This window comes from Cornus florida, unplaced genomic scaffold (genome assembly GCF_030987335.1).
Source record: "Cornus florida cultivar Cherokee Brave unplaced genomic scaffold, ASM3098733v1 CherokeeBrave_3.0.0_Hap2_Chr04, whole genome shotgun sequence".
NCBI classification, from domain to species: domain Eukaryota; kingdom Viridiplantae; phylum Streptophyta; class Magnoliopsida; order Cornales; family Cornaceae; genus Cornus; species Cornus florida.
In genome coordinates, this window is record NW_026775574.1 from 60,066,454 (window position 1) to 60,086,645 (window position 20,192).

At 39.5% G+C, this 20,192-nt stretch overlaps 1 pseudogene; it reads right to left on the bottom strand.

The window, feature by feature from the left end:
* Positions 1-20,192, bottom strand: part of LOC132305022 (coiled-coil domain-containing protein SCD2-like) — a 39,543-nt pseudogene that overhangs the window by 9,111 nt on the left and 10,240 nt on the right.

Consider the following 20,192-nt stretch of genomic DNA (forward strand, 5'->3'; position numbering starts at 1 on the left):
CGAAATTGTGTTTCGGATCAGTATCTATTGTTATTCAGAATCGAAGAGATTCCAGTTTGAATAATATTAGGAAAAGCAAAAAAGAGACCCAAACAACTCACTTTCAATTGGGTTTATATGTTGGGATAGCTGTGGGTGATCCAGTATAAATTGTTTAGAGTTTCTAAGAGTAGAATGTCGTGGTTTGATTTGTTGACGTTCAGGTGGTGGCAGTGGATTTGCAGAGTTAAATTGGTTTTATCACGCATGTATGTTGGGGGTGGTGTGTGGTTGAGTATGAATTACTTGAGTTTCCAAAGACGATAGTAAACGTCGTCCGCCAATTCATTCACGTCATCGTTAACTACAGACAAACAGTCTACAACAGTCGATGGCGATGGGTTTCAGATGACGAATCTGTCGCAGGTGCCATCGACCGCTCTTCCGCCAGTTGTCATCATCGTTGAAGAGGAAGCGAACTCCATGGACGATGCTAAGTGCATATGCTTTTCTGGGCAGTGCCATTGTTGCAATAAAACATTAGTTGATACCATTAGGATTCAGTCGCATTTGAATTTGGGGATTTTTAGGAAATTAGGGTAGGGTGCGTTTGAGTGTTATACGATGGGCACTGTGGTCTTTTAGTTTTCATAAGGGCAGTTTGGTCATTTAAATAAAATTGGGTCATCACGTGACCAAGCATGCACAACTTCATGGTCAAATTCAATTCACCGGTCGTCGGATTGGGTAAATTGCAACCAAATGGTTAGTTCAGGGGGTTTGTTGCCACGTTTATAATTGAGGGGGGTTATTTGCTAATAGGGTAATAGTTGAAGGGGGTTTCTTGCACTTTACCCTATAAAAATAGTTGAAGCTTTGCTCTAAATATTGTAGGTGTTTTGATTAGCTGAAAGAAGACCTCAATGCAGTGAAAGATTGCAACCCATACGAATAAAATTTGTCCAGAACCAATCTACAAGAAAAATTAGAGTAACCAATATATATATATATAATATCACAAAACAGAAACGGGTCCTCTCCTTGAGTATCTCTCTCTTGGACTCCGCAGGGTTCAATCGTGTGGCCCAAATTCAGCCACGTCATCCTCCGTGTTGAAATTTCTTTTAAAATTGAAATTGCAAGTTGTAGATTTGAACATCGAGGATGACGTGGCTAAAATCTGAGCCGCGGGATGAGCACTGCAGAGTCCAGCAGAAAGATTCTCAAGGAGAGGATCCTTTTCCTCACAAAACAGTGAAATGAAGCTAACAAACTGCAAACAGATGACGGATACAAAATATGATTTTTGGGGGGTACATCAACAAATCTCTCTGCGGTCACTATCAGATATACCTTCGACGACTAAACATCATTAGATAAAACCTGTGGTTTGCAATTGCATCTCACTTTTGAATTTAGTAGTAGTCTAATGCAATTTGTGCAATTATAGATTCTAAATTAATAGCCAATACTAAAACAACAACAAATTCTCATTCCACCTATCTGGCATCAGCCTGAAGCAAAATGCAATAAAATATCCAAATGGAACGTACCAAATGAGTCAATATACTTTGGATCTCCAGGTGATTTAATATCTGCACACAAAATAAACAGAATTACATAAGTACTCTTGTGCATATTACTGAACCTGACAATTTTCTTTCCTTTTTTATTCATTTAATAATACTTAAGGAATAGGATAACAATGTAAATCATTCTCTCACATCCCCCCTTACTTGTGACCGCATCTTGCACGTGGAGAGGCAAACAGATGTGAAGTACGAACTTGCAGTATAGGTGAACAGCTTCTGTTAGATAGGAAGATTTGTACCCGAACCTCACACAACGAAACTCTACTATCATGTTCGAACACCACTAAACCCAAAAATTCTTCTGTTAGAAAAGATGTTAATAAAGTATTTATATCCTCTAACACCGGACTCACAGTTATGAATTGTCCAAACATGTTCATCAAATATAGTAGGGATGATGGTGAGATTCGAACTCAAGACCTTACCCATTTTGATACCATATTTATAACTAATTAATCTAAAAACTTAAGCTGAAAAGGAATGAACCCCATATTTATCCCATGCCCTCACACCCTCCCTTACGTACAATCCGTCTCAGTGAGAATATATAGAATGCAATTTGAGATAACATATAGAGTGCAAATCGAGAGAACAGTTGCAAATGGAAAGACTTGAACTAAGACCTCCCAGAACCAAGTTCCTCAATATTAGAACACCACTTGTCTCAGGCCAAAGATTATTTCCATGCCACAACTGCTAAATAACAAAATATGCTTAGGAAGAAAACCATTTTTGCCAATAGCTATTACCAAACCTTAAATATAATCTAGAAGACTTCAGCATCCAAACAAGAAAAATGCTTAGAATAGGCAGAAGCCTTCAACGAAATGCTGGTCCAATCGGTGGCTAGGCAAACTTGAAGCATTGGACCAACAAGAATTTTCACCTGTTGTCCATCAACTACATCACGATAGTCCCACATATTATTCAACTTTTTCGGATGTGTCTCCACCAGTAATTTTCATACTCACTGCTTTTAAAAATCAATAGTACGCCAATTGGCTCATCACATACCATACCATATCTAGTTAACCAGGTTAGTAGGAGAGTTTTTATTGGACACAAGAACTTTTGTCCTTCAATAACTTAGATTGATGGTTTTTTCAAAAGACAATGATAGTCTTATAAACAGAGTCATTAGGACAACAAAAGGAGGTAAATGCAAAATGCTATACCCTAGGAAATGAATGCAAACAGGTAGGGCACCAGGTCAAAAAAATCCCACTTAATTTCAAGAGGCCACTTATTTTGATACAACCAGTTATGATAAAAGGGATATCCCAATGAGTAAACATAAAAATCACCATTCATGCAAAAACTTGGACTTCATAATACATACATAATATTTATGACTTTTGAGTGCCCCGTATAAGAGGGAAAACAATATTCATCAAAATCATGGGAATCATTGGTAATCTCAAAGAAGGCAAAATATATTCAAGAAGGAAATTTCTAAATTAAAGCAGCTAAAGATTGGAATCAAGCCAAAAGAAGCTAAACAAAATAAACCTGAGATGGATAGTCGAAGAGCATTTGCACGTCGCTGTTGGGCCAATGCAAGCACAATTGCACCTTCAACCTGAAAAACAGCAATTATAGTGTTAAATAGAGCAACACTTTCCAAGAAATAGATACCAAATCACTGATAAAGCAACTGCAGTTAAAGAGCATGAAGATGATGAAAATTTAAGAGAATATTGCAGGATTGCATCAGTTTGAATGATAAGACTAATGAGGATAACCATGAGAAAGATCGAAGATAGATGTTGATGTAAATAAAACAAAGTTTGATCTTTAAATTTAAAGAGGAACCTTCAAGAAGCAAGCTCTTTCAAGCCCATTTCAACTGAAAGCATACTCTCAATATTTCCTTCTCCAGTTAGATCGCTCAAGTCCAGAACAAGTTTGTTCGTCCTCTCAGGATTGTCCTCACCTGCTCGATGTTGCAGATGTAAAGGCTTCACAGTTTGATTAAAAAAAAAAAAAAAAAAAAAAGGACTGCAAATAATACAAAAATATTGCCTAAACCAAATGACCACAGGGGCAACAATTTCCGGATGCCGGAAACACAAATAGATATGACATAAATTTTCAAAGAGTTGTTACTAGCCTTTTTCCCAGCATTCCTCTTTAGCTTTTTGTCCGGCAGAAATGACTACTTCAAAAGGAAGAGGTGCTAAGGAAGACCAGTACTCATGCTTCGACACTGCAATATCTGCACAGATGCCTAAAAAAGCAAACAGAACATCATTATCGAACTAATCTGGTGTGAGAGGGTCAGCTGCAGAAATTGACACATTGAACCAAAACCCAAGTAAGCTTGAAAGTAACCTCAATAACTCAAACAAATCAAAACCAAACAGAACTATAATAAAACAATATCAAACAGAGTACATGACACAATCAAGTAAAGCAGCGAGCAGATTTATTTGAAGTCCTAGATATCATAAAGTCAGGGTAGCGGAGTGCGTGAATCTGAACAAAAATAGAAAATAAAAACTCAAAATAATTAGAATCCAGAAATTTTGACTTTTTTGTTTTTTTTGTTTTTTTATAGAATCTATTAAGTTCCGGATGGTGACACTGTAAACTGAGGGGCAATATGAAGCATGATTTGGATCTTTTGCAATTAAAATTTGGGTTGATTCAAGTGTTATAGTGTTTATTTCAGAATAGTATGTGAAAGGTCTAGTTTTTAAAAAAATAAATAAATAATTTGGTTTTTGCGAGTGAAGGATATTTTAATAATTTCCAAATACGTTGGACAAGGGCTATATCCCTACCAGATATATATACTTTCACAAAAGTCAGGTAAGTCTCCTGTGATGTTGTGGTCCGAATTTTGTTCAGCCCGGGTCACATTGCCACTCAGTTTCGACCCAAAAATGTGTCTTGTTTTCTCTTGCGGTTCGTGGTCCCTATTTAGAACTCTCTTGTAGCCCAGTATACAAGGGCATTAGAGTTTGGAATGGGTAACGTGAGAACACTGAAAATCGTTGGAAAGAGAGAGCCAAAGTTAGGGTTTGGGGGCTGAAACTTGTAATGTCCTGTTTTTTGCATAATGAGATTGTTAGCATATATGATAGCCACGAGTTATGGAATGACTTATCATATTAGCAGAGATTTGATTATGCTATAAAATATGCTTTAGAATATGTTGTAATTTGATTTAAGTTTGATTTAGTTTCCTTTCTTGTAATATGAACATGTGATTTTTTTATCTATAAATACTAAAGCTGTGAATGAGTGATTTATCTCATTCAAGCCTTTACACAATTATCTCATTTTTCTTCTTTTTATATTTCGACTTCGTATCAGAGCCAACACCTTTCCACACCTTTGAGCAGCCTTGCTATTTGTGCGACAGCCACCTTAGGCTGTTTGCCTACACATGTTTTTCTGTGTTGCTATTTTGTGATCAAAAACAGGTATTTCAAAGTTTTACAATTTCTTTTTTACTCTTCTAGGGTTGGAAAAATTGGGATAATTGGTCTTCAACACCTAGAAGGGCTTGGGTAAAAAAAAAAAATTAGTCTACAAAGAGGTTCCGGATATTAAGAAGGAGGTTGTCAGGCTATATGTAAGCGGGCAGCGCTCCTTAAAAAAAGTATGTATTTGGGTTTTTCGGGAATGGACTGAGGAGGGAGACTCTTTGATTTATTAACAGAATTTGTGGTGGTGTTTTTTATTGTCGTGTGACAGATTATGGCAAATTCAGGGTCCTCGACTGTTAATTCTCTTGGCTCAAGTTCTGTGGGTGATAGTGCCATTTTTCCCACCAACTCATCAGGACTTCAAATCACCACAGTGAAGTTGGATGGTTCCAACTATTTGATTAGGGCACAGTCTACCAAAATGTTCATTGGTGGCAAAGGCAAGATTGACTATATTACTGGTTCTGAAAAGGAGCCAGTTGAGTAAGAGAAGGCATATCCACAGTGGTTTGCAGATAACACTACAGTTATGTCTTGGCTACTCAATTCGATGCAACCAAACATAGTTGTTGGCTATATGCTTATGAAGACTGCTAAGTAGATTTGGGATTTAGTTCAACGCACTTATTCTTAGAGGCAGAATAATGCACAAATTTTCCAGTTGGGGTGAGATATCACCAGGATTTCTCAGGGTGACTTGACAGTTTCAGGTTACATCGCCAAGCTTTGTGCTATTTGGGAGGAGATGTCACATTATGATTCCTTTCTCTCTTGGAAGGATCCAGATGATGCAGTTTTATATGCAGGGATTGTGGAGAAGAATCGAGTGTTTCAGTTTCTTGCTGGGTTGAACGACGAGTTTGAGTATGCTCGTGTTCATTTATTGGGCTTATCTTCATTCCCTACTCTTGAGGATGCATACTCCTATATGTTGTCAGATGAGAGCCGTTGGACTAATCCATTAAGTGTTGCTTCTGTTGATTGTTCTACTATGACAGTTCGGGTTCCAAACCTTTCAGGAACTGCACCATTCTAGTCAGTGCAGATCTCTACCACCAGTCCTCCTCTGGGATGACAACATGGACGGTGTGACCATTGCGGAAAATTTGGTCACATCAAATCTCATTATTATGCTCCATATAGACGCCCACCGCAACAGAAACAACAACCTCGATCCTCTACACATTCTGTTACACAACCAGTCTTGTTGTCAACTCCTTGCAACTCTCTCAGCCAACCTCCACTTATGCCCACTCAGGTACTATTGCGTCTGCACATAGCATATCTATGTCTTCGACACCATAGATCATTGATTCTGGTGCTTCAGACAATATGCTAGTATGTCCTCATTCTTCCAATCTTATAGTATCTGCTCTGGCCATCACAAGATACGCCTTATGGATAGCTCTCCATCTTCCATTGCTGGGGAAGGTCACATATCAGTTACTCCTTCATTTACTTTGTCAGATACAATTCCTATTCCACAGTTGACTACAAATCTTATTTTTGTTAGTAGCGTTACCAAACAATTAAATTATAGTGTAACATTCTTTCCCTCTCATTGTATTTTTCAGGATCTGGTGTCGAAACGGACAATTGGCAGTGGGCATAAAGTGGACAGTCTATACATGTTGGATGCTCCTTTGTCACCTCAAGCAAATTCAGCTTCATTTTCTAATTTTATTTCATCTAATAAAGCCCAACTTATGCGTTGGCACATGCATTTAGGACATATTTCTTTCGGTTATTTAAAACATTTATTTCCTTCCTTATTTTGTAACATGGCAGTGACATATTTATCCTGTGAGACATGTTATATGGCTAAACATGTTCGTTCCAATTATCCTGCTAGTAGTAATAAATTTGCTTTAACACCTTTTGATCTTGTTCATTCAGATGTGTGGCGTCCTTGCCCAGTTACTTCTAGTCTTGGATTTCGATATTTTGTGTTGTTCATTGATGATCATAGTCATGTTACATGGGTTTATCTTATGAAAACCAAAAATGAGGTGTACACCATTTTTAAAAATTTTATGACAATAGTTCAGACTCAATATGGTTGTACCATTAAAAAATTCAGATCTGACCATGGTACGGAGTACACTCAACGGTTATGTATAAAATTTGGAATTGAGTATCAAATGGCTAATGTTAAAACTCCTCAACAGAATGGTCGTTCTGAGAGAAAGAATCGTCACATCCTTGACTTAGCCAAAGCAATCTGCATTGGCATAAATGTTCCCCAGTCATTTTGGGGAGATGCAGTTCTTACATCTGTTTACATCATTAATAGGACTCCTTCTAGAGTTCTTAACTTTGCAGCCCCACTCTCAATCTTACATCCCAATTCATCTCTTTTTTTTATTCCTTCGAGAGTCTTCGGGTGTGAGTGCTTTGCTCAGCAATTGGGGTAGACTCGTACAAAGCTTGACCCCAAGTCTTTGAAGTGTGTGTTTTTGGGCTATTCTCACTCTCAAAAAGGTTATAGGTATTACCATCCTCCCAGTCGTCAGCAGTTTATATCCATGGATGTTTCTTTCTTTAAGCATACACTATACTATAGTGGTTCAGTTGGTTCTCAAAGTGAATGGTTTCCGTTGAATATAATGGATGATCACCTTCTTCCGTCTTCAACTCCTCTTTCGTTACCTGTTTCGTCTTCTATGATTCCTCCACGTGATACCCCTCTAGCAGAGGGAATTGTTCCTTTTCCACAGATTTATAGTCGGAGACAATAGGTACAAGCTTCTATTCCCATGATCGACTGCCCTATTCTTTCGGCACCAGCTCCGCCTTCTCAAGCTATTGTTTCGCTTGATGATCGCTCCATTGCTCTTCGAAAGGGTAAACGTTCTTGTATATACCCTATTTCTAATTTTGTTTCTGATTGTGCTCTCTCACCCTCCTATCGGAGTTTTCTTGTTTTTGTTGCCTCGGTTCCTCTTCCTTCTACTGTTGCAGATGCACTAGCACAACCTCAATGGCGTGATGCTACGGCCAAAGAACTACAAGCACTTGAGAAAAATCAAACTTGGGACATGGTTCCGCTTCCTACTGGACGAAAGGTTGTGGGTTGTCATTGAGTGTTTACAGTTAAGCATAATCCAGATGGGTTAGTTGCTCGTTACAAGGCCCAGTTGGTTGCCAAGGGTTATGCTCAGACTTATGGCATAGATTATCAAGAGACTTTTGCCCCTACTACCAAGATGAATACCATCCGTGTATCATTTTCTGTTGCTGCGATTCGATCTTGGCCTCTATTTTAGATAGATGTCAAAAATACCTTTCTCAATGGTGTTTGTAGGAGGAAGTGTACATGGTTCCTCCTCCGAGCTTTCGTTCTCCTGCTCATTCTGGTATGGTATGTCGTCTTCGTCGTTCTTTGTATAGCCGCAAGTAGTCTCCTCAAGCTTGGTCTGATCGCTTTGGCACTGCCATGCTCAAGTTTGGTTTCCATCAAAGTGCAGCTGATCATACCTTGTTTTTACGTTATTCAGGCGATAAGACAGTTGCTCTCATTGTGTATGTCGATGATATTGTTCTTACCGGAAATGATACAACCGGAATTACTGAGATTAAGAGCTATCTTGGCCGTCGGTTTGAGATTAAGGATCTTAGTCCCCTACAATACTTCTTGGGCATTGAGGTGGCTCGCTCCAAGGCTAGAATTAGCATCTCTCAACGCAAGTGTGTTCTTGACTTGATTTCTACTTCTGGTCAGCTTAGCGCTCGTCCTGCTGATACTCCGATTGAGCAAAATCATCGGTTGGCTGATTATGAGGGGGATTTGTTGTCAAATGTTGGTCAGTATCAACAACTTGTGGTGAAGTTCATCTATTTATCCTTGACTCGACCTGACATTGCTTATGTCGTTAGGGTCGTGAGTCAATTCATGAACTCTTTTCGTACCTCTCACCTTGATGCAGCTATTCGGATCCTTCGCTACTTAAAAGGGTGTCTGGGTCGTGGTATTTTGTTTGCCAATCATGGTCAGTTACATGTTGAGGCTTGGACAAATGTTGATTATGCGGGACCAGTTTCAGATAGGAGGTCAACTTCGGGTTATTGTACTACTACTGGTGGTAACTTGGTTACTTGGCGCAGTAAGAAGCAGGATGTTGTCTCTCGATCTAGTGCAGAGGTAAGAGTATAGGGCTATGGCTCTTGGGGTATGTGAGTTGCTATGACTGAAAACCTTAAAAACAGACTTGTGCCTTCCAGTGTCGCTTCCATTCTCACTCTACTGCGACAACAAGTCTGCCATTAGCATAGCAGCAAATCTCGTTCAGCATGACAGGACTAAGCATATAGAGGTGGACCGTCACTTTGGTCATATTTGCACTCCATTTGTCATAAGCTCTCAACAACTTGTAGACATTCTTACAGAGGGTATCAGCAAGATTGTGTTTGAGAATGCATTGTTCAAGTTGGGTGTTTCAGATATCCACCCACCAACTTAAGGAGGAGTGTTAGCATATATGATAGCCACGATTTATGAAATGACTTACCATATTAGCAGAGATTATGCTATAGAATATGTTGTGATTTGATTTCAATTTGATTTAGTTTCCTTTCTTATAATATGAGCATGGGCTCTTTTTATCTATAAATACTAGAGCTGTGAATGAGTGATTTATCTCATTCAAGCCTTTACACAATTCTCTCATTTTTCTTCTTTTTATATTTCTATTGAGATCATTCACCGAATTGACACTGTGGCCCGTAGGCTTTGGCAAACCACGGAAATATTTGTATTCTTTGTGTGGTGTGTTTCCTTTTCTATTGTGTTTATTGATTTGTTTTTGGTTCGCAAAATTTGTAGTAACATCTCCGATCACTGACCCGATGACTGTCTAGTGAATTCCCGATCAGGTAAGTCTCCACATTCCTATTAACATAAGTCTGGCAAAACCTGCGATTTTCAGTCATCCCTTTCTTTTTCTGTGAGAGTTAAATAACTGGAAAATTAACACCATTGTATTCATCCTAATATTGGTATTTATATGTTTTACATAAAAGGTAAGTCCAAATCTAATGCTAAATGAATGTTAACCTAAGACATATGTAATAGAATATATGCAACTATAAAAGCTAATATTAAGCCTAAATCTAAGGGGGTTGTCTAATACTCCCCCACAAACTCAACGGTCTAGGGAGGCGGAGTTTGGAACGCTGAAGCTCAAAGCAATGTTTGTGAAGCTTAGTGAAGATATCTGTAGTTTGGTTGGCGGCTATGTTACCTGGACTCGCCTAACCAGGCCAGGGTGTCCGTGTCGACACAACACGACACGGACACCGACATACCTTTCACACCATCGGACACGGCTGGCAAAGATCTGAACTTTTTTTTCGTGTCTCTTTATTAAATCGAATGCCTTCTGGTATGTTTATACTGATAGAGGTTGCCGGTTCGACATTAGGGTTTTTTAAGGTTGAAGATGATGGGTTCTTCATGCACAAGTCTTGTTCTTCTGACCGAGGTATGGTTTTTTACGCAACCTTTCAGATCTAAAAGAGTATTTAATAGATTGCTGCTGCCAGCTGTCTTCACTTTTTATTTGTGGCTGACAGTTGTCTTCTTATAAAATATAAATCTTATCACATTGTGATTGTTTTACTTAGCAACTTGTACATCTACATTTGACTCCTAACTTTTTTAACTTTTACCTTTACTTAACTTTTTAACTTTTACATTTACTTTTTACTCCAACTACTTGCTTTTCAAATAAATAATAAATGTTACAAGATTGTCTTGTTTTTATTTCAAAATACCATCCTACCCTCAAATAATACACAAATGGCCTATACTTTGTAACCCTATATAATAATTATAACCATGTCCAAGTGTCCGTGTCCAACTTTTGGACCCTTTTTAGCAAAGTCTCCGTATCCAATAATTTCAAAGATGAAAGGATCCGACTTCTAGACACGCACCCGTGTCCAACACCCGTACCCGAGTCCAGGTAACATAGGTTGGCAGAAGGAACAAATTGAACACGATGGCTATCAGAGAGAACTAGTTCCCGAATGAAGTAGTAATCAAGCTCAATATGCCTGGTACGAGCACGAAAGTCAAGAATGGATGCCATGTGTGTAGTGCTGAGGTTGTCATAGTAGAGAATGATAGGTGTGGACAAGGGCACATGAAGCTCACGTTAAAGGTGTCGACATGAGTGAGTGTGCAGTACTGGACTCAAAACTCGAATGAGAAACAGTAGGTTGTTTCTTAGCACTCCAAGAAATGAGATTCGGACCCAAGAAAACATAGTACCCAGAAGTGGAACGCCGACTATAAGGAAAAACCGGCACAATCAATATCAGAGAAGACATGAAGGACTAAAGCACCAGAGGAAGGGTGAAAAAGGAAGGGTGAAAGACCAATCCAAAATCCAAAGTGCCATTGAGATAGCGCATAATGCACTTAACAATAGGAGGATGAGTGGTCCAATGGGCACTCATGAACTGAGCAACGTGATGAACCACAAAGGCAATGTCTGGACAGGTTAGAGAAGAGATCTAACCAAGCGGCGATACTCAATAGATTCCAAAAGTGGATCACCCTCTAGGGCTGAGAGCTATGTCGCGGCATTCATAAGGGTTCTATATGGTTTGCGCTCGACCATAGAATTGCGGCGTAAGAGATCAACAGCGTATCGAGTCTGAAAAGATGCAGACCAGAGCGCAAAGGGGGACACCTCAAAGCTAAGAAAGTAATGAAGAGGACAGAGATCCTTCTTTATCTCAAACTCTATACCAAGAGTGGAGATAAAGGATGAGATCAATGAAGGTGTGTTCCTAATGTGCACAATGTTGTCCACATACACCAATAGTATCATCATCTAAGAAGAGCGTTGAAATACAAACATAGAGTAGTCGACGCAACTGTGTAAATCCAAACCGGACGAGGAAGGAACTAAATCGTTGGAACCATGCACGAGATGCCTGTTTGAGCCCGTAGGTGGCCTTCTGAAGCTGATAAACATGGAGAGGGCACTGGGGACCAACAAACCTTGTGAGCGGAGTCATAAAAACTATCTCATGGAGAAAACCATGCAAGAAGGCATTCTTGGCATCTAACTGTCATCCCATCCAGAAGACACTGCCATGTTGAGAATAGTACGAATAGTGGTAGGCTTAACCACGGGGCTGAAAGTCCCATCATAATCCAGACCATGTTGTTGATAGAAGCCCTCAGCCACAAGGCGGGCTTTGTGACGTTCAACCATGCCATCCGCTAGGTGCTCAACCTTAAAAACCCACTTGAAAACCACTGTGTTGTGATGCGGCAAAGGAGGAACCAAGGCCCAAGTATGATATTTAAGGAGAGCATTAAACTCATCAGTCATAGCAGCGCGCCATTCGGGAAACCGAACAGCCCGAGAAAAACAAATAGGCTCCTCACTGAGCTGCCAGGGTACTCGGTAAGGGATAGCGCACAGTGCCATCAGTGTGAACCTCGTTGTGTCCAATCACATAAACGAGTAACTATCGGATGGAGTCAAGCAGGTTGTGTCCTCACTGTGGTTCGTATGGTTCAATCTTTATCAGGGAAAAACTATGAGGATAATGATTGATGAGAGAGAAAAAAGAGAGACAGAGATAAGAAAAAGAAACGAGAAAGAAGAAAAGAAAAGAAAAGTTCATAATATATACGAGAGGTAATGACATTTCCATATCATTTTAGATGCCCATTAGCTGCTTGATGGCAGTAAGGGAGGCAAGTGTAATGAAGGCCATTTTCAACCACCGTGTGTAATTAGGGCAAGACTCAGGGGGTGCAAGTGTAATTTAATCAAATAAAAAATCATAAAAATAAAAAAGACCTTCTTAAGCACATCATAGTTGTAACATGTAGATTACCATGCCGGGCAGCTAAGCCCCAATAGCGCGCAAGCCACCACCTCTTAAGCACAACTTCCTCCTGCAATGCAGATAGGTGAATACAATTAATCCACATATGAAATTTCTAAGCTCTGTGCAACTATATAAATACATAACATTTCACTCTGAGTCAAAACCATTCTTTGTGTCATTGAACGAAGAGCTTTAACTTCAGATTCAGTTCCCTGCAGCTGATCCACAGCAACTGCAGCCTCACTTTTTGCATTCTGAATCAAGCAAAAATATCAAACCATAATAACGCAACAGCAGCACCAACAGCAGAACGATAAACATTAAGTTAAGCAGTAATATAAAACTAAAAAATAGAGACACATTAATGTCCAGTTAGTATCATACTTTACCTTAACTTCAGATCGAAGGGATGCAATTTCCTCATCCGCCCCATCTTTCGTTTGTTTTGCATCTCTAAGTGCAACCTGTGATAATAAATATTATTTCAACATACTTGAATGGCAGATAGGAAAAAATTCAAATACCATGCCATGTATAAAAATGGCATACTCCAATCTGTTCATGTATTCCAAAACTTTATTTCTGTAACGAACACAAGGAATTGTTTCACTTAGGCCATTCCATGGCCTAAGTCCAAGACGTCACTCATCCAAGTCAAACTCAAGCAAAGGGATGTACAGACCACTAGTTAACTATTATATGAGTCATTTATTAACTCAACGAATAACTCAAATTTCCCAAATTACCTCTCTTTGTCGCAATGCGGCTTCCTTTCTGCAAATGAATGACAGGAGACATCATGATCAGAACATGACATAAAAACTACCATAAACAGAACAATCTATGAAAAATGGTGGACTTGGAGGCATTTTCTAACAACATACCTGCTCAATAATTTAGCTTCCAAATATATCCCTTCTCCAAGAGCAGCTACCTGAGAAAACAAAAGCAAGCAGCAAGATTTCATTATCACAATAACAGAAGTTTAGCAAACTTTAGTAAATCTAGAAATACAAAGAGGGATGCAGTGAAGATTCAAAAGATACCAAAAAGTGAACATTTCCACAATTACGCTCAATTTTTCACAATGAAGGAGAGAAATTGTATACGATTTTAATTGTAGAATCAAGGCAGGGTAGGTTAAATGGAGTAGTGTGTCAGGAATAGTGTGATCGACTATAAAACAGCTACTAGACTAGCCATTATTTATGGGACGGAATGATGGGCAACTAAGAATTAACATATGCACAAAGTGAGAGTGCAGGAAATGCGAATGTTGAGATGGATGTGCGTCAAGACAAGAAAGGATACAATGAAATGAACCAGTTCGTGAGATGGTTAAAGTAAAACTCATTGTAGATAAAGTGAAAGAAATTGATCAAGATGGCTTGGAATGTACAAAGAAGACCATTAAGTGCACCGGTTAAAAACAATGACATAGTTCACATTGATGATAATGCTAGAGGAGGGATAGACAAAATTAACTTGGGTAGAGTTAGTAAGAGAAGATGTAATAACATGTGGTTTGACTGAGTTCTTGACCTTAGATAGGGGTTCGTGTAACCGACTCCAAATAGTTAGAAAAGGTCTTTGTATGTTGTTGTTGTTTTAGTATTAAGATAAGTTACTTATCAAAAAAAAAAGTATTAAGATAGGTTGGAAGCACATTGTTGTCGGGCATATACAACATGCAAACAAAAATTTTATTCATGCAAAATATTTCCAAACAAAGCCCTAAGTAATTGACAGAAGTATATTTGTGGCTTAACTTCACCCACTGTTCATCCACCAATGCAGGGTGTTGGGAGGGGTAGGCTGGTAATGCACCTACTCCTAGGCAATGTTATGAAATCTTAATTTCCCTGGGGAAAAAGTAGGAAAACCACATCAATGAGTTTTACATAATCTTTCACACATGCCAGTGTTGGGTATAATTTATCACCACAAGAAGCCTAGCATTACATAACCCGAAATGTCAGTTTATAGTTATAGTATCCCCTTTGGAATCAATCAGGAAAAATTACAAGCAAGCCAGACAAGATATGGAGGCCTCATCCATGTAAAAAGACCTAAACAAGAGATTCTAATTAGAAGCCAAGCACATCCTTTTACATTCTACTGTACAACAAACAATAATAAAGATATGACCTGTTTCTCAACAAACTCTAGCTTGTGCTTCTTCACAACCTTCTTCCACAGCTCTGAGCCATACAACAGATCACAAACTATAAATATCACATTAAGCCAGAAAATTTTGGCCCCCTACCCCACCTTCCGGGTTGAGGATTGTGTTTGTGTGTGTGTGTGTGTGTGTGTGTGTGTGTGGAGAGAGAGAGGGAGATGCACCTTCTCAACAATATTCTCATTCTCTTCTTGTAGCATATCAAGCTGCACAACAATTAGACATTAGCCTAAAAGTGAATCTTCAAGCATATGAAAACATAACAATATAACACCCTCGTCTTACATCTCTAGATTAAAAACTCCAGATGCATATTCAGATGTTGACCATAAAATACACAGACACAAAGACGAAAACTCAATGTATGTAATCAACATACTTCGTCACAAAGAGCAGAAGCCTCGCGTTGATCTCCCGTCTCTTTCGAGTTTATTTGCCCCATATCTGATGAGAATCTGCAATGCATGTTAGTAATTGTTCTCATCTTATTGCAAAAAGTGAACTATATGAACTTCTCCGTGTGGTTACATATCAAATGAACAGAGTAGAAAATATTGCTCAAGAACTGCCGTCCATTTGATGCAGGACAAGCTAGGCAGTTGATACATGTACATGCACATCATACACATACACAAACAAACACACAGGATAATGAATTCACAAGAGCATATGAGTAAGCACATATATATATATGTACATAGTCATCTTTTCCATATGGTAACAGATAATGCTTCTCTAGAGGTGTGTTCCTCTCCTGATCCTGGAGGCTGTTAGTTTGCTTACCGAGTAGAACTCCAGCTAATCTGGGCACGTGCAACCACAATGACAAGTGGCACTAACTCTTGGTATCAAAAGCAATATTTGGATTTGGATTTGGATTTGGATTCAAATTTGAAACTGGTTCCAACTGCTTTAGTACAATGGATGCACATTCACCACTATGCTGCTCGCCCTACTGGCTTGGCTCCCAACCTGGTGGGTTCAGTTACTTAAATGAATTGGCCGACATGACCAAAGCATCCAACTAGCTGATCCAGCCAACATGACCAGTAACCGTCTGGACCATCCACCAGTCTAGCTAAGATGGATACAATCCAAAAATGCTGGGTAAGCCTAGAATTCCCCAATTACATGCAACAGCTTAGTGTAGCATTCAGAAAAGGATTCTTCCCTCAAGCCTAAGCAAAGGCCATAAAACTGACCTTGGGTACAAGAACCAACTGTTCATGTCCCTCCAAGATCTCCCAAATTATCAAATTAGCCGGGTACTTTTAGACAAAATGTTCCTTTCCACTTCGTGTGTAGCACTGATAATGGGTCATTGACCCCTTGTTCAAGTGCAAGGGTGCAATTGCCCTTCAGAGAATCATTGATGGTGGCCCCTATTATTTTGGTGGCAATCTTATTGTACCTAAGATACGGTAACCCAATGCAGTTATTTCTGTTGCATTTCTGTTTGGTCAAATTTTACAACGCTACTCTAAATCATTGACTGAAGATTGTTTTAGTTTAAAAAAATATAACTTTATACGTGAATGACCAAACTCGACAAAAAAGCTAGACTTAATTTTGCCCTAATTTGTGTGGGGATACTAGCCAATCAAAAAATCACAACAGGTTTTAACTTAAATCTTGGCTATGCCACTATGGTGAACCTCTTGAAATTACAGTGGAGTTCTCTTGAAGATCTCAAAAATTATAGAATATTTGAGACCTTTGGGCACTCCTAACATTGTGTTTGGAACCTTGGGATTTCATAGGAATTGGAATTAAAAAAATATATAATCACTTGTTTGAAATGATGGGATTTTATAAGGGAAAGGGATTTGATGGGATTCTAAAGGAAAATTGGGAAGGTGGAGAAATCGGAGGAAAAATTATAGGATTTGATGGGATTTGAAATGTAATTACAAAATTATCCTTTTATTAACTGTTTTCTGGTCTCTAATTCTACAAACCTCCTTCATAACTTTCACGTCTCTTTATCCCAAACTGATACAAATTTTATTTTATTTTATTATTATTATTTTTTTGATAAGTAATAATTGAAATAAAAAGGCGTTCAAGAGGGGAACGCATCCCTTATACAAAAGTGGAATAAGGGTTTAAGGCCCCAAAGAAGCCAAAAAAATAATTAAATCTTCGGGAGAAGAACAGGACTTCCTCTTCACATAACTGAAAATAGAGCGTATGATGTGAAATTTCAGAATCGTCGTGGACGATTCTTTCCCTTCGAACATTCTACTATTCCTCTCCTTCTAGATACACCACTAGACACAATGTGGTACAACTCTCCAATAATTGTGAATAGCGCTTCTCACACGGCATCCTCTCTAAATACGAATCAAATCCTTAGGATAACGAGGCATAACCCAACGCATACCAAACAGACAAAAGATAAGATCCCAACAATCCCTCGCCATAGGACAATGCATGAGAGTGTGAGCAACTGACTCACCATCTTGTTTGCAAAGGCAACACCAGTTAACAAGACAATTGCCCCTTTTCCTTAGATTATCAATCGTTAGGATCTTACCCCATACAGCGGTCCAAACAAAGAATGCCACCCTAGTTGGAGCCATAGAACGCCAGATAGTCTTCCACAGAATATCAATGATATCAAAATCAGAAAGACATAAGAATAAGGATCGAACTTCGAAGCGACTATAGGAAGAGGGAATCCATGTCATGTCATCACTACCTCTACCAACTGCCTCCTATCGATACAGCAAATTCAAAAAAACACATACTTTGTCCACCTCCCAATCCTGAAAAGAGCGTCGAAAGTGCACGTCCCAAGTAATCCCACTGCTATCAAGCCAATAACAGTTGGCTACGTAGGCATGTCTATCAACTACAATAATGTATAACTTAGAAATAAACAAGATAAAGCCCGGTCTCCACACCAAAGATCCTCCCAAAAGCGTACACATTTGCCATCACAAACTTGGAATCTGATATGAGTAGAAAAAGCGTCCCATCCCTTCCTAATGAATTTCCACACCCCAACTCCTCCCACGAGAGAAACAAGACGAGTAGACCAACCACCACTCTCTTCCCCATATTGGCATGAAACAAGCCTTCGCCAAGGGCGATGTCTTTCCCTCCCGTACCTCCACAGCCATTTTCCCAGAAGAGCTTGGTTAAAGGGGACTAGTCTTCTGATACCAAGACCACCAAACTTCATTGGCTTGCAAACTTGTTCCCAATTGACTAGGTGATACTTAAATTCCTCTCCTCTTCCACCCCAAAGGAAATCCCTTTGAATTTTCCAGTCCTAGCAGCAACAGAGCATGGAATTTGGAACATAGATAAAAAAATATGTGGGAAGGCTCGATAAAGTGCTCTTTATAAGCGTAACTTTCCCCCCCTTTGCTTTTTCCATCCTGCTAATCTCTTCGCATACTTATCAATCACAGGGTCCCAACTCCCCACCGTTCTAGAGGAAACCCCTAAAGGCAAACCCAAATACAGAATTGGAAAAGAACTCACCCTACACCCAAGGACTGCCGCTAAAGACAAGATATCCTGAACATCTCCAATCGGAACTAGCACACTTTTAGCCACATTAACCTTCAGACCAGAGACAGCCTGAAAACAGGCCAAGATGCGCCTCAAGTATCTAAGCTAAGGCACATCAGCATCAGGGTGTCATCCGCAAAAAGTAAATGAGAGACTTCTATCTGACGGACAGGATCTCTTCCCACCATAAAGCCCTAAATAAGATCAAGATCCTCTGCCCTTTGCATAAGTCTGCTTAATCCCTCCATAACAATAAGAAAGAGGAAAGATGACAGGGGATCTCCTAATTTAAACCCCGAGAACACCCAAAGAAACCAGCAGGAGACCCGTTCACAAGAACAGAGAATTTGACAAACGAAAGGCATGTCTCTATCCATTTCCTCCATTTACTTCCAAACCCCATTCTCTGAAGCAAATAAAGCAGGAAATTCCAATTCACATGATCATACGCTTTCTCAATGTCAAGTTTGCACAAGACTCCGGGAACACCACTTCTCAATCCAGAGTCCACACATTCGCCTGCAATAAGAACTGAGTCAAGAATTTGCCTTCCTCCAACAAAAGCATTCTACGAGTCCGATATAATCCCATCCATCACTCCCCTCATCCTAAGAGCAAAGACCTTAGCCATAAGCTTGTAGATACAACCCACTAAGCTGATAGGACGGAAGTCTTTAATGTCAGAAGCACCTCCCTTCTTAGGGATAAGGGCAATGAAGGTTGCATTTAGCAACTTCTCAAAGGCACCAGTAGAATAAAACTCCTGAAAAGTGCCCATCACATCGTTTTTCACAACTGCCCAACTTTCCATAAGAAACCGCATAGTGAACCCTGGCCTAGGAGCTTTGTCCCCGCTACAACTTGATAAAGCCTTTAGAACTTCTTCTTCAGTAAAGGGAATCTCAAGCCGCTCCCTATCAATCTCAGAAATAGCCTCAAAATGAAGACCATCAAGTTTAGGTGTCCAAGCAAGCGGTTCGGTATAAAGCTTAGAAGCAATCCCATCTCGCACATCTTCTTCCCTCCACATCTCTACACCTTCCACCCGAATACGTCCTATATGATTACTTCTTCTATGAGCGTTAGCGAGTCTGTGAAAAAAATTTGTATTACGATCTCCCTCTTTTAGCAAAGAACCCGAGATTTTTGTCACCATGATATCTCCTCCATACTAGCAATCTCAGCAAGAGCTGCCTGACAAGAGGCTCTTCTAGAACGCAAAAACTCCACATCCCCACCCGCCTCTTCTAGGCGATCAATCTCATAAAAATCAGCAAGGATTCTATGCTTCCTCCATTCAAGATTCCCAAAAAGGTCTTTATTCCACTTCTTAAGATCGAATTTGAGAGCCTTCAACTTTGTAGTTAAAATGAAGCTAGATGAGCCTGTGACAACAACACCCTCCCCACCAAGACTAAACTTTCCCTTGGAAATCCTCCGCTCTTAGCCGCATATTCTCAAATCGAAACGAAGACCTTTGAGAACACAAACCTCCACAATCTTAAACCAAAGGAACATGATCAGATATGACCCGTGCTAAAACTGCTTGAACGACATCCGGAAATTTCTCTTCCCACTCGCCAGGAATCAAGAAATGATCCAGCCTTGAAAAAGTGACTGGGTCCCCGC